At 37.4% G+C, this 13,793-nt stretch overlaps 1 long non-coding RNA gene across 1 annotated transcript; it reads right to left on the reverse strand.

Annotated features, from left to right (window-relative positions):
• Positions 1 to 1,385: 1,385 nt before the first annotated feature.
• Positions 1,386 to 12,991, reverse strand: LOC121072072. Its single transcript, XR_005820989.1, has 2 exons — positions 12,622 to 12,991; positions 1,386 to 1,809 (listed from the first exon to the last, which is right to left on the reverse strand). It is a non-coding gene; the product is annotated as an uncharacterized LOC121072072 (long non-coding RNA).
• Positions 12,992 to 13,793: the final 802 nt, after the last annotated feature.

A 13,793-nucleotide genomic window follows, 5' to 3' on the forward strand; every position in this document is an offset into this window, starting at 1 on the left:
TGCACTCTAGTCAAGGCAGTGTTTTCTTCACATAAGCAATTATTATTTGATTCTTTTTTTTTTTTTTTTTTTTAGCTTGTGTACACTATTAACAGAAAAATAACACTGTTACAAAGACTGTCAATCCAACAATTTCAGAGCAATCTAAAAATTTTATCTTAATTAAAATGTTTCCCTGGATAGAGTCACTTTCTCTCAAATCACTGCTCAGATGTGCAGGGTGACATTATATTCCTAATAATAATTTAAGAAAATCCTGTCAATATCTTTGTCTTACCAGTTAATCTACTTTGTTTCCATATGGATCCTCTTCCCTTGTGTCCTTATTGCTGGTTTCTTATTTCATTTGGAATTATGTTTTGCTGAACTATAACAAAGAGTTATATAAAAGTCAATAATTCAGTTTGATCAATTACTGTTGTTTTTATAACTAGCGTATTAATGGTTTTCTTTCAATTACTGTTCTTTTTATAACTCGCATATTAATGGTTTTCTTTCTAAATGGCAGGATATGCTCACTTACAGAAAGGATTCTTCTAGATTTAAGCCAGTTCTAACGGAGATCAGAACTAGGCCCATTATATAGTTAGGGTATCCTTATGTAGTGAGAGCTTAATTGCTAACATGACAGTTGCAGCAACACGGCATAATAAATCAGAAAAGGGCATTGCTTGATTAACTACACTGGAGATTGTCATTTTAGGTGGATGACTGAAGGAGTGGTTCTGTCAGGACTCCCTAGTACTCCCTCTCTGAAATTACTAATTTCAACAGTCAACCATGGGCAGCATGAAGTTTATTTGGGACAAGCAGCCCAACAGTTTGTCCCAAAGTAGGAAGAGTTCTTGGAATGAGAGGAAACTGACAGGGCTCATACAGGCCAGGAAACACTTTAGGTCACAATTTGGTTCTGACTGGTCACCTGATCAACATGGAGTTCTAGCAGTGCTTGAATTTTCCATTTCAGGGTAAATACATTTGCCATTACCCACTAAGAATGCTAACTTTACTGAGCAAATAGCTTTTGCAACTTCAGCACAGCTGGTCATGAATAGGGCTTCTAAACCTTACCATATTATTCCAGTCTGATTCACAGTTGTTCATGGCTTCTTAAGAAATATCTTTGTTAATAGTCCACAAGTCCACAATCATCGGATGTCTCTACTTTAACCCTCAAGGACAGTCCATCCCAAGCCTGATGAACCCATGGCATGAAACTGACTGATTACTTTGTGGTCTGTTCTTGCATCTTGGTTGGCATCTAAAGACACAGCCTGGGTTTAAGGACAAGAAATGCACATTCATCCTTTTCTAAAAGACTTTGCTTGACACAGCATGTAGAAACATGTACAAATAGCTTCACAAGAAGGAGTTAAAACTTTAAATGAAATTTATGTAATTTATTCTGAATAGATACAGATGAACTAGAAAACAACTTGTGGTCTAGAGCATCAGACAATGAACACAAACATTTCAGAAAAATAGCAAATTCCTCTTCTTTTATGAACTCAGCTTGTATTCACTTCCAGAGACAGTTTAGGACAGTTCTACTGTAAGCTAGTTTGCCACAAAGTTGTGCTTTCGAAGGTATCTTCCACCTATAAATGCTTATATCAGCAAGTACCCAGAGAACCCAAGTGAGAAGCTCTTCTTTTCTTGGCTGAGGATGCACTGTGGAGTTTCTTGCCTGCATTGTACAAGTGTCCTTCCCAAAACAGACTGTTCCCGTGGAACTGAGGATATGGAGTTCATTGAGAGATGCAAATTCAGACTCCCTTGACAATTTTGATATTTGAATAATTGCTTTGACTGTAAATGAAGACAAGAATCAGTATATTATTTTTTTTTTCATTTAAAAAGTCTAAAATTGTATTCAGAAAATTCAGCGTATTTCAGCGTGGATCAAGCCAGTGTTAAGCTGAATGTATCTGAGTTACTATGGTGTCTCAAGGAAGCTCTGCATCAAATGGTCTCTTCACCTAGGGGTCAGGTTTCCCAACTAGTTGATATTTTATGTATTCCAGGTGGGGCTGTGGTTTTAGTGCAATGCACAGCCTCAGGGAAGACTATCTGGTGTCATGGGCCAGGTAGTACTATACCCAAGTCTACTCCACGTGAGGCATCCTAGTGAAATACACTGATCTGGATTAGCCAGTGGATTAACCTGAAACATTAACATGCTTCAGTAAGCTTTGTGATTGGAAATATGGGAAAAATACTATTTTCAGAAACAAGAAAGAGACTCGCCTGGTCTGTTATGGAAGTGCAAGTGTAAAGCAGTAAATGAAACTGTTGGAGATAATTTCTAAATGCACAGAAGACACCTAACATATGTCTGGAGCTCCTACCTCTATAAAACTCTGAAGTATCCATTTCTTTATTCTGGGTTCTGGGGCCGAGGACTTACACTCTATCCCCTGTCTCTCTAAACTGCTAATTTAGACTGTATGAATGGAAGTTTAGTCCTCTGTAAAACATCAGTGACATTTCAAGGTTACAGGTTGTTCGGTGAAGCTGATGTGTCTGTGGGAAAACAAGTTCCTGTAAATTGGGAAAGAATAAAGCACTTATGAAATGTGTCTGTGAAACTTGGAGAACTACCCACTCAGTTTGAGTGGCTTGTTTTATGGTGCTCCCAGGGGCTGTGTTTTGTTTAGAGTTTGGTATTAAGTGACTGTAGATGGGGGACTTTTTCATTTGCATAATCTTCTCATGGGACTACAGCTGCTAATTTGGTGATTAATTATCCATATTACACACTGTTTATTTGACCATGCCTAGATTAATTTCTCTTTCCAAGCAAATCACATTTAGATATGAATTTGCATATCTTGATTACATTTTAATGCCTTGGCTATCATTGTTTCTTCCCAGGGTACCTCATCAGATTAGAGAAGAGTGCTCAAGCAGGGAATGATGGAATGTCTTAAATGACATTGTGTATCACTGGTCAGACCATGCACATGACTCTCCTTTAATGTAAAATATGCTCCTTTTGCTATCAGACAGGTTTTTGCCACCTATCTGCAGGTTCTTTGCAAGTTTTGGGGCATTGTTATTTAAGGAAGTGTTTCAAGCAGGATATTTTAGCAAGGTAAAATAAAGAAAATAACTAATATAAGTTTACAAATTAAAGAGATACTGACATTCGTAGATTTTCATCTGCACTCCAGCTCTTCCAAAACTTTTCCACCTTTATAGGAAGAATAAACATATGTAAAAATTCTCTCTCGTTTAGCAGTAGCTGTTAAGTCACAGGCATAAAATCTATGTTTTGACAATAAGGTTCAGAAGGCAATATGGCAAAGACTAGGATATATTCCAATAAAAAGTAAAAACAAAAAACAATTTGTTCCTGACATGCTTTTCTAAGACAAGCTTCTGCAAGAACTTCATTCTAACACAGCTGGAATCTGTGTAAACAGGAAAAACCGGATTAGTGTATTCACAAAAACCTTTCCAAGGATCACTGTAATATCCCAACAGACAACTAAGAAATTCCCTTTTTAAGGCAAGATTCTTATTCTGCACACCTTCAAGTTTATATATACTTGTTTATATATATATATAATAGTTTATATACATATATATTATATATAATACAAGCTTATATATATTCTGAATATATATATATATATTCAGAATTGACTGTCTGTCTTTTATTTAATTTCACAACACTTGCACTACTGAGGCACCACAGCCAGGCATAGCCTTAAAAATAGAATAATATTTATCATAGGCAGCATGATTTTTTATAGTTCTTATGATTAAAGGAGTGTCCTCTTATGTACGTTTTTCAATTTCAGTATACTAACGATCTATACACAATATAAATTATAAAATGCAGTGCATCCCAGTTGTAATAGTAATTAATTCCATCATTCTTTGCCATAAGATGAAGGCAAATAAATACAGAGATCTCCAAATGTTGTTACATACAGGCAGGGGGAATATATTACATACACTGATTTATACATATCATTAACAGTAATTCTACTTGATCTCTTCTGGGTAAGTGCTCCTCCAACACTCCTGTATCCAGGAAAAGAAAGCTAACAAGTAAAACTGTAATTGTTATAACTTGATACCCCAAAAATATTCCTCTTTTGGAAGGGGGTTTTGGTGTTCATAGCATTTTATCACCGTATGAAAGTCAACAGCTCCTATCTAGAAAACATTTCAGGAAGTATGTCAAAATATTCGGAGCCTGACCCTAAAAACACCACCCTGTTAAAATCAGTTGGATTATTCATATGAGGGAAGTTATTCACATGTGTTAGTATTTGCTGTAGCAGACCCTTGACCTGTGGCTTTATGGGAAGACAACACAGTTGTCATGATTTCACAATATAAATAGACACTATTAAAAGACCCAAAGTAACAACATAGACTTATTGGGATAAAAACAAAGCATCATAAATGTTTATGGATGTCACAAATAAAAGGGTAACTTCAAGTTCATGTGTGCTCTGCACATTTGTTGTTTGAAGTCCAAGTTCATGGGCTGCATTCCTCCTTGTGAAATGCCTGCCAACACATGTATGCATTTCAGTATCAGTTTGATCATCCTTTTAAAAACAAATTGTGTTTTGTTGCACGATGGAGATGAAAAACAAATTAAACCAGAATTAATACTCCCTGAGAAATGAAAACCAACTTTGGAAATTGCATACAAAATTTTAATTATTGTTATACTGTAGCTTGTAAAACTTTCAAAAGCCAAACTAACATTTAACAAAGAAGTGGGTGGGCGACTACATTCTGAAACCCCCAAACACAATAAACAAAGCAGCTTGCAAATATGGTGCCTCTCTGTGTTCTAAAATAGTGTTCTTTGTGTTATTGTCCTCAGTGAGGCATGAAGGATTTGGATGAAATTCTTGCCACATTGAAATCAATGGTAAAAATCCTTTTGACTTTGAGCCAAAATTTCACCCTCTGTGCTAAATTAAAAAAGAGACGGGGTGGGGGTGGGTGGGGGAGAAGAAAATGACTGAACATAGCATATAAATGAGAGCTTGCTGTGGGCTGCAGCCCCCTGGTTTGGCAGAGCTGCCTGCCCTCCAGTCTTGCTCCAGCTCAATGGTGGGTGACCTTGGTCCCTGCTGTTTCTGGCATGGCCCAGAGCCTTGCACAACTGTGTCAGCCACTTCACCCACAGGAATAAGTGCTCCAACCAGCAGCATTGTCTTTGCAAATGTGCTTTGCATGCCTGGGAGAAGTAAACAGGGAGGAGGATCCTAATGAAGAGATTTACTGAACCTGCAAATAGTTGGGAATCTCTGCTAGAGAAGGACCTCAATCTGTTGGGCTGAAAGTCTCCCTCAAGCCCCAGATGTATTTGGTTTGCTCGTGACCATGGGATGCACAATGAGGGTGACTGAAAAATGTTTTAGAATGCAACCTGCATATTCCCCTTGTTTAACTGAGAAGAAACTTGTCTAAAGAACTTTGTTCACATTCTTGTCCCACCTGGAAAACAGTGTGAGAGAAATGTAGTAATAACATCCCTTATGGAAACATACTGGTTTATAAATACACAAAAGGGTCTGAGAGGTGTGTTTTTCTGCCTGGCTGAAGTCAAGAGATGAGTTTTATTCTCCTTCCAAGCATAACTCTACAGAAGACATGGTATCATGAATATGGCCAAGCTATTCTGACGCAACACATCTACAAAGGAGTTCAATAAGAAGGCAATGAAGAAAAAAGCTCACCGTTAAAGGGAAAAGTTGAAGAAAAAGATGAAAAAACAACCAAAACAATAACCAAAAAAAAAATGCCACTCTATGAAACAACTCAAACATCTGCCTGAGTGAGATTTCATGCATGGAGCTTGTGAACTTTACTTTTCCTGGTGTTATAAATTAGGTGTGTTTTTATTACTTGCAAGTGTTCTTTAGTCTTATGTTTCTTCTGATAATAGAAAAGGAAAATTAAAGAAATGACTGCAAATGGAAGAAATTAGGAATGGTTTTCAGAACTTCCTGGAATTTTTCAGTTGCTCTTGTGGACTAGGGTGGAAGTCCTACTCTTATTGTTTTATTAAGACATGTAGAAAATCTACGTGTACCCAATACAGAAGACATGGGGGTGCTAAATTGGGCCCAGATTTGATTAGAGACCAGTGTGATGATAGACATTGGAAGTCAAAGGGACTTTGATGAAATCTTTCAAAACTCTATTGTGCATTTTTTTTTCTTCACATTGATGTATACTTCTCTTTTATTAGAGAATATGTTTTTATACCATTGCTCTGATTATGTTCATGTATATGAACTCTTGTATGCACCCACTTCCAACAAAATATTTTGCAATCTTTTTTCTATAGAAATATTTAAAGTCCATGACTTTATGTCAATGTTAATGTTGTATGAGAACAGCCCATTATTTGGCTGTTAGCTTCCATAAATTGTAGTTGTCTGTATCTTTTTGTGTGTTGTGGGTTGTTTCAATCTTAAACAATAGCTCTATGTCTACTAAAGTGTTCCTTAAAATAGTACATACCTTTATAACCCTTGGAAGCTGTCATATATATCTTAACTCAGAGATATTTCAACAATTTTCTTGTGGCAGTGGCTGTACTAGGGATTGGGAAATGTATAAACACACATTGATGCTGTCGTGTGTTGGAGTTCAACTTACAGACAACACCAGGAAAATGAACTTTTGACATGAACTGATTTTTTCAACAGTTATTCACCAAAAGAAATAAAAATAAAAAATGCTAGCCTTCTCATTTATGAGTGATGTTGCCAGCAAGAGGAAGATAATATCTCCCTTAATCAAATTTTTATATGACTCAATGTATTAAAATGTGCACAGTTATTTAAAACTGACAGAAAAGTAATTTTTATCAGTATCATTTATGACTTACAGTCCTGAAAATCAAGTTGGTCATTACTAAAAGCATATTTACAGGATTTCTCATACAAAATTTAGAGAAAAAAATGAAGCCATTTGGATGGTACAGATAAATAAATATAGATTCTAATGAACAGCAGCAGCAAGGCTGTTTTCTTTCTGCACTAGGACAATGTCACTATAAAAAACAAGAGTCTGGGAGATTTATGGGAAAAAGTCTTTCAGATAAAAGTGTCAAGTCAAAATTTAGTGCATGTGTTGTACAGCATAGTAGATTAAAAAGGTTTGCCTAAGAGTTGATACATGCATGTAGAATTATTCAGCACCCTTCTTCATCTGCTCTCTTTTAATCAGAGTGAAATTAAATCTTCTGCTAATCAATATAACACTCCCCTGGATCCTGAATTATCAGCTGAGCAATGAGCATGACCTAACCAGGTTCTCTAGGGAAGAAACTCTCCTTGGACTCTGCAACTAAATTCCAATTGAACTAAGTGGGGCCAGAATTGCACTGATTTTTTCCCCTGCCTTCTTTTGCTCTTTCTTCCTGTCAAAAATGATGTGGAGAAGCACTGTGACCTCGTCACTGGTGACGGGAGACAGCAGGGCACGTGTGTATACCAGGACTTTTTGCCTGGCAGCATGTTAGCACCTTTCTCTGACTTACTAAGTCACTTACCCACAGAGAGGTGCCTCACTGATGTATACAGCTATTAACTCAAAAACCCCACAGGCCTTTACATCTGCTATTCCATGAAAGTAAGTTCTTGGGTAATCTGTCACGGTCTATCAGCATGATGGTGTTGCCCATGCAGGAAAACAACTCTTGGTCAAGGAGGAAAGCTCAGGTTGTCTGGGGTGAGAACCTTTCCCTCTCCCCTGCTGCATTGCTACCAGCTCCATGTTGGCTCCCATGGGAGCCAACCTCTCCATGACTCTGCACCTGTTTGGTGTCCCAGGAGAGGCTGAGCTGCTCCCTTCAGAGAGGTGAATGGACATTCTGGCACTTGGCTGGTCATGGAGGATACCTGGTTGGAGCCAACCACCCATAAGACTGAGACTGCCTTGTCTGAAGGGTGGGGAAGGATCCACACAGTAGGTGTTGGGATCTACAGCAATGCAGATCTGTGGAAAGGCCTTTTAATCTCCTAGCTACCCCTTCCCTCTAAACCCTGCAATCTGGAGGGAGCTGCAGGAAGTTGATGATGAATAGCAACTAATCTCTCTATGCCTTGTAAATCCACACCTGCCTGCTCCACAGGTAAACTCCCTACATTATCCTCCCACAAACAGTCTTGCTTTGGAAGACTTAAAGGTGGAAGAGCAGTGTGTGAATGTTTTTAAAAGTACACTGGTAACCTTTGGGACACAGGCATGAAAAACTGGTACCTCCCACTGATACAGGAATTACCCTATTCATTTTGTCACAAGTTCCATACACATTTCAAAGCTTGCAACATATTTGTCCTGAACTTTTGCTCCTCCAAATTAGCAAAGGTTTTTGTATAAGCATTCTCAACCTGATTCAGCAAGTAATTAAACATCTACCTCAAGGTCTTCTAAATCAAGAACTTTGTGCTGATGGAAGACCATTGTAAGTACCTGGGTTAATTTTAACTTACTGTGCATATCAGCATTTCTTTCATACCTTCTCAAGCTTAAAGGCCATTAGTCTTTATGTTTCCGTAATGCTTTGGACATTTCCAAAGGAAGTAAGATATTTCTCTGAAGAGCAGTATTGTAAGGAGCACAAAGCTCCTTACATATCTTGTTAAATCCAAGACTGTAATTTGGCTAATCAGGACTTGGTGTGGTTTCTGTTAAAGCAGCTGGAGTCAAGGAGAAATAAGTGTTCATATATATGCAGTCATAACCCAGCCTAATCCAGTCTAGATGTCCTGCATATTCTGTAAATTGCATATAATCAATGCAATTGGCTGTGATGTAAGACATCGCCTGTTATGATAAACTAAGGTGGTATTAAAGGTCAGCAAATATTAGCCTTATTCATACACACAAACAGTACAAGGGAAATGGAATATTAGATTTTGGGAACAAATAAAAACAAACAACTTACATCATAATAGAAGAGGTCAAAAGAAGTTAGCAAGAGAAAGACCATTCATTTGATTTAAATATGTAAAATGAATTATTGTATGAGTCATACTAAAATAGAAAAATAGCCTTTTCTGATTGTTTTAAATAAGTAATATTTATGTCACGTTCCCTGAAGTATACAAACTACAAACTCTGAATAATGTAACTGGTACGGTGTCCTTACTTAATTCTCTAAAACAATATCACACATCCAAAAAAGGATAGCCTTACATGTTTAATGAAGCAGAACACTGTGTCTGGAAAATTGAGATACTCTTGGGTAACTAGGCATGGCTTGCATTAAAACTGACTCACAACCTGAATTCTCCAAGCTTAGAAGGCTTTAAATGCGTAGTATACTAGAACCACATTTTGGTCAGAGAGTTCCAATCTGCATTTGGCATTTCCTTAAGCTGCCTCAGCAACATGTGTGTCAGGCATGAGTGGGTGGGTTGTTCTGTTCACTGCATTAGATTTATTACAGAAAGTGACGTAAGTTGGGCTGGTCAGAACCAGGACTGTTTTGTTTGCTTGTTTGGTGTTTTTGTTTGGTTCGTTGTTGGTTTTTAAATATAATTTGAATCAAGTCACTAGCTTTACTGTTTTCTTTCTTTAACCCTTTCTTCTTCTTTCCATTTTACATTTCAAAATTTTAGTATAATTGCAATCTGAAACAATACAAAGAAAATTCTCTTGAAACGGGCTTTGTAGACTTGTTTCAATGGGACAATAAACAAGAACCAGCTTTCAACCTGTTCAGATAATTAACATTCCTTGCTGGGTAAATTGACACAAGTAAAAATACTGTTGGTGTCAAAGCTGACCCTTCAAATCCCACAGCTAATGTTTCACTGTGAATTTACCCACCTGTCCTTGAATAATCTACAGTCCTGTTAGCTGCCATATCCAGGTGTCAATAACTTTGAATGTGTGAATAATATTGAATCAAAGAACTGGGGGACAAACCTGAAACATTGATGCCAAAATAATATAATTTTTCAAATAAAAATTATATTTATAATAGTTCTATATAAAGTATGATAAATTGAGGGAATGATGTTATATCTCTACAAAAGACCTGGATCCAAACCTTACTCTAAATTAGGTACGTCTTACATTATCATGCTATGTCATGTAAATTTGATTTTCTGATTCATTTTGAGCATGCTCATAGAAAGCACGTAGAGAGGAGACTAAAGGGTGGAAGGGCATTCTTGTGAGACAACCTTCTTTAGACAACCTTAAGATTAAATTTAAACAGTACCAAAAAAAAAAAAAAAGAGCCAGTATTTAATTACTGTGATGAAAGTCACGTATTTCATCAGCTTTAAACAATAATAATCACATTACACTTATTTTTGATTTTGAGAATGCCAGAATATTAAAGTCCCGTTACATTATGATTAATTGATTCAGAAAGGTTCTTGTTGAGTAATTTTATGTTTAATGAGAGTCCATCCATTCAATTTGTTATCTATTCTCTTGTCATAGAAATTATAATAGTCTCAGGTGCAAATTTAAACTTTCATAAAATATGGATCTTTTACAAAAATTATATCTTCAATATTTATTAACTTGAAAAAAAATGCAATTTCAAAGAATTCATATTGATTCATTTGCTTCAAAAAGAAAAAGATGTTCCAGTGAATTCATACATTTACCTACTTGCAAGAACCAGAAAAAAATAGTCAGAATAACCTGTTAAGAACTGTATGGAATATGTGTAATATCTCTGTATGTCTTTATGCCATCCTGAAGTATGTCACATAGATATTTAATAGCAATACTGTGCCCTGTTTGTGGCAGCCAAATACTAATCAGGAAACTATCATTGGTTAGTGATTAATTAAGGAAGGGACACCTGAAGTCATTATGACGAGTGGGTATTGACCAGGATTCAAGTTTATTTTTTCCAGATTTCATCTTGTCAAGCTGCATCAGGACACTTTTTGTCATATTAGCTTATCCTTTATGACAGCTGATATGATCACATTACACAATGTGGACTGAACAGTGACATGAAACAGACCAAATTATGACAGTAAATGTGGACCTTGGGGAAAAGAAAAAAAAATCTGAATTTCTGAATACGAACACAAAAATATACAGAATGAAATATTTGTCCATAATCAGTAATTTGCATTAAATGGAAACACCTTGTACTACACATATAGCATGAACATGTGTATGACACCAAGACAAGGGTTGCTTCTGATCCTGTATACCTTGTGACAATCCATGTGAGCAGAGGAGCCAGAGCAACTGCCAGTGCAACAGCAGGCTGCACCTAAGGAGCACACTGTAGGTCTGCAGAGGTCTAGTTCTGTAGCAAATGAAGCTTATGAAACTGTACTTAAACCCATAACTTTGTGCTACACACATACACAGCCAATCAGGAAGTCAGGTGGCTCCACTAAGTAGCTCCTAGGCTGCTTGAAGAGATGCTGTCCAACTCTTGCAAACTCACCATTGTCTTATGCCTCTCGTGACCAAGGTGGGAGACAACAACTGAAAGAGGAGGGAATACAATTCTTGCAAATTTTGGCAGGGGATGCAAATACTCGTAGCACATAAGACACTCAGGTATTGCTGTCTTTCATTTCACCTTGTTCATAACTGTTCTTGCTGGCATATGATAACTGATGTAATATGTAAGATCTACTTTAACTTGATTATTGATGCCTGGCTTGCAGGGGACTGATATGTTCCTGGTCCACCCTGGGAGCCCCTGAAGAGCAGGGGATGCCTTTCTTAGGAAGCCATTTGCACTCCCTCTTGCCAAGCTCCCTTCCACACAAGTGAAGTTGCTTGAAGTACATCCTTTTTTCAATGTGATATGTGTGATTAATATTGTTTACAGCTGACGAGATATAATTTTAGTCACATTAATTAAATACTAGCTCAATTCTTTTCTGGGAGACATTAAACTGAATCCTAAGGCTATTTGAAAGAATGCATCTCACAGCTGTGCCTGTTTCAGCATCTAACAGAGTTTTTCACAGCTGAACCTTTTCAGAAGTGGTTTGACCTCGTATTCTGCTCTGGTGAGGCCGCACCTTGAGTACTGTGATCAGTTTTGGGCTCTTCACTACAAGAAGGACATTGAGACCCTGGAACATGTCCAGAGAAGGGCTACGAAGCTGGTGAAGGGCCTGGAACACAAGTCCTATGAGGATCGGCTGGGGAAACTGGGGTTGTTTAGCTTGGAGAAGAGGAGGCTCAGAGGAGACCTTATTGCTCTCTACAACTACCTGAAAGGAAGGCCTTTGTGGAGCTGGGGGTCAGCCTCTTCTCACAGATAACTAGTGATAGGACTAGAGGGAATGGGCTCAAGTTGCACCAGGGGAGGTTTAGGTTGGAAATTAAGAGAGATTTTTTTCCCAGAAAGAGTGGTTAGGCATTGGAATGGGTTGCCCAGGGTGGTGGTGGAGTCGCCATCCATGGGGGTGTTTAAGGAAAGGTTGGACATGGTGCATAGGGACATGATTTAGTGGGTGACATTAGTGGTAGGAGAATGGTTGGACCAGATGATCTTGAAGGTCTTTTCCACCCTTAATGATTCCATGATTCTATGACTATGCTTGTGCTTGCACCATACCACCCCACCGTGTGAGTATGTTCGTCCTCTCAACTCTTCGCTAGGAGAAGGAAGGCCTTGTTTACCTTGTCTTTGATCCTTTCTTCAGCCTTGGAGTGAAGAGCTGCAAAACCATTCCTGCAGCCATGACTTTCTGAGGACAAACCTTTTTGTAGGTGACCCCTCTTTCTCTCTTGTCAGATGACACACTCTGCTACACTGTGCCTACAGTGTGCTTGCCGTAGCTAACAAATCTTCCTCCAGGAGATCGATTTGTGCAAATGGAATCATCCTGTGGCAGATGGAAATGGTATGCTCAAAACAGCATCCCACCCCCATTGGTAAATGATCCTCCTACATGTGTGAATTCATTATCTCTGTAGGGGCAATAGAGAATTGAGCCATGACATAATCCAAGGTTATCTTTCAAGAGAAGATGAAGTTGCTTGCCATAATGCATTGATTGATGAAGATAGAGCATCTACAAATGAATATATAATCTGCTCAAATTAAAAGAAAATTCAATTCACAGCCTAAAACAACATTTAGATAGCATTAAGGATGAGATAGAAATCAAAGAGTCAGGAAGTTCTGCAGAGAAAAGCATGTCCTGTCTTATCTGTAACTTTTCTGGCTTTTGTAACATTATGTTACAAATGTAATTATTCAGCTAAAATTTTCAAATGTATCCTCATTTCATCATTTGTGAGGCAGTATTTTAGAAAACATCTTTTTAACATGAACTATGCCAGAGTAAAACCATTCCTTTTTTGTAAATACAGTACAATTTATTCAACATACTTTTGACTTGCAGAATATGTACCTGCAGGTGTTTTTTGATGCGTCTAACAATATTTTGGCATTAAGTCATTACACAGAACAAGAAAAAAAAAGGAATGCCTTCTGCAGAAGATACCTCTGCATAATATTTTGATAAGCACATGTGCTTATTTGTTTAACCACTCTGTATATACACAGATCACACAAGCGCCATGCCAGTCTTCTCACAGAAACAGTTTTCATTTCACAGGACGCATTATTGTATAAATTGTTTATGGTTCACTTAGTGAACAAAATACTTTAAATCAAAATTTATAGCTTTAAATTAAGTGTGAAATTTTAAAAAGGGGAAAATTTATTTATTCTATATCTAATCTTCCTAACATTTGCAGCGGTTGCATCCACTCACAGACACAAATACACACAAACACTCTACTTTATTGTGGATATAATTTTTTGAAGAGAACCTTCCCTTGCC

This window comes from Cygnus olor, chromosome 1 (assembly GCF_009769625.2).
Source record: "Cygnus olor isolate bCygOlo1 chromosome 1, bCygOlo1.pri.v2, whole genome shotgun sequence".
Taxonomy (NCBI): domain Eukaryota; kingdom Metazoa; phylum Chordata; class Aves; order Anseriformes; family Anatidae; genus Cygnus; species Cygnus olor.